Below are 2,192 nucleotides of genomic sequence, written 5' to 3'. Positions count from 1 at the left end.
AAAAAAATGGGTAGGACAGTAAAAATTATGCAAAGTTGGAAGTTGAAATGTTTTAATCTCATCATTGCTAACAGTAAGAATTCAATAAATACTCTCAATAATTAAAGGATTGTGCTTTATATGATGTTATAGTTATAATGTTAGGCATTAAAATAAAAAGTTAACACTATAAAATTTTCATAAGGAATACCAAAATGAAAAAAAGTGAAGAATGAAACAAAGTGAAAAAATACAGACTATAATTTGAAAGATCATGTACAATATGATAGAATTAAAGCAAGACATTTCTATCACTTTAGTAAACTAATGTGTTAAATGTACCTCTAAAAAGAAAAAGATTGGTTGTCAAAGCAAAATTAAATTCTTTAATATTCAGGATATACTTAATGTTTATTTAAATATTTGAATGTATTTCTATTAACAAAGGAGTACCAGGTATTATTCTTTGAATATGCTCCTGGATTTATTTGCTGAAATTTAATAAGGATATATATATATATATATATATATATATATATATATATATATATATATATATATATATATATATGTGGGGCGGAAGAGTTGAAAGAAAAGATTTCAATGAAAGCATATTTCATAAATTATAAAAGTACAGATTCAATTGGATTTAATTAAAAAAAGGAACATGTCTTACATAAGGACCTTCTAAGTTAGAGATGTTATGCCTATCTGGGCACTACAAAAGATACACAAACATTCCAAAGCTCAAAGAAGAAAGAGTGTACAGACAATTTTGATAAAGGAATTGAGGAACAATTTAAAAAGTTTACAAAAAAAATCAGGAGAAAGAAAATACTTCTGAAATGCACTTTCACTTATATCAACATCATGTTCTTGGTTCAATTTCTTGAATTCCATCACTTGGAAGAAGATGTGCTCGAGGATATGTTCGTCATCTTGTTGGACCTTTGGTAGTTTACTGGTTACTCCAAGAATGTTACCACACTTCCTGACATAAAATTCCAGGTCTTCAGTATACTTATTGGTAATCTAAGCAAGCCGTGCCTTATCAGAGGACAATGTCTTATTTAAGTCAAACAGCTCCAGTGGAGGAGATGGCAATTCCCTGAAACAGGGAGGGAAAACCACTGGCTGAGGCTGGATGAGCTGGAGTGGTTCATGTTTCATGTTTAGCTATTCATGAGCCTTGATGACCTTGGGGAGGAAGGTAAACAGAGAGGTCAAAGAGGGTGGTAAAGTCCCATAGGTTCTCATTCCCCTCCTGAAGACACACCTGAAGCCATTCTGACAGGTGGCTGTTTCAGGCAGTATCGTGTTTGGACATCTCTAGTTGTCCAAACAATCTAGAATCAATCTGGTTTAGGTGGATGTTTTCTGCTATAAGCCACTCGAAAGCAACATCCGTGATTTTGCTCATTTCTTCTTTATCTCAATGTCAGTCACTGAACATGTGACATAAGCCAAGAACTGCCACCTTGGTTCTTCGAGTGATAGAACACCTGAATGGGTCTGTTAAGTGGGAAACAGACAGAGCCTGTGGACAGAACAGCCACTGCTGGTTTCATGACACTGGATGTGACACCAAAAGGATAGTCAAAGGTAAGAGCCTGGATGTTGTTTCTACTGCTCTCCTCATCAATGATTCCAGGCACAGCTTTCTCTGCAGCTCAGCTAATTTGCCTATTGAAGACTCCATTGGAAACTAGAGCTTCTTTGTGATAGAAATATTTATAATACATGTTTCCTACAACAGCATCATTATTAACCATGATTCCATATTCTTCTAGGAGAAAGTTAATATTGATGTCAAATTTGTATTTCCCACACTTTCCTAGCCTCATAAGGATATCTCCACCACTATCCAGGTATTTCTTCAAGACTTCAAACTCAGCTACAGTAATATTTTCCCTTGGCCCAGCTGCCATCTACAATTTCACCCCAATTAACTATTCATATATAATTTTATCTTTTAAGCTCTGAATCTTCCAATTGTTCTGAAGTCTCCTCTGGAGTTATAGACATTGTTGGTGGTAAATTCTTCCTTTTTGTATGCATTAAAAAGAATGGTGCTCCAAAGCTATTTCTCCATGGTTACCTGAGGCCCAGTGATCACCATCTTTACCTGACACCTCCCAGCATTTCCACGGCCAGGTACTCAAGGCCACTTAGCAAAGGCAGAGGCTGAGTGGAGTGCTCTAAATAGGATTTTT

At 35.2% G+C, this 2,192-nt stretch overlaps 1 pseudogene across 1 annotated transcript; it reads right to left on the bottom strand.

Annotated features, from left to right (window-relative positions):
* Positions 1–726: 726 nt before the first annotated feature.
* On the bottom strand, positions 727–1,547 carry LOC308494228 (intraflagellar transport protein 52 homolog; annotated as a pseudogene). The gene has a single exon. The product of its transcript is annotated as an intraflagellar transport protein 52 homolog (transcript).
* Between the last annotated feature and the right edge of the window lie 645 nt (positions 1,548–2,192).

Source organism: Rhinolophus hipposideros (genome assembly GCF_964194185.1).
Source record: "Rhinolophus hipposideros genome assembly, chromosome: 3".
Lineage (NCBI taxonomy): Eukaryota > Metazoa > Chordata > Mammalia > Chiroptera > Rhinolophidae > Rhinolophus > Rhinolophus hipposideros.
The sequence above is the reverse complement of the archived record's forward strand: the minus strand, read 5'-3'. Positions and strand labels throughout refer to the sequence as shown.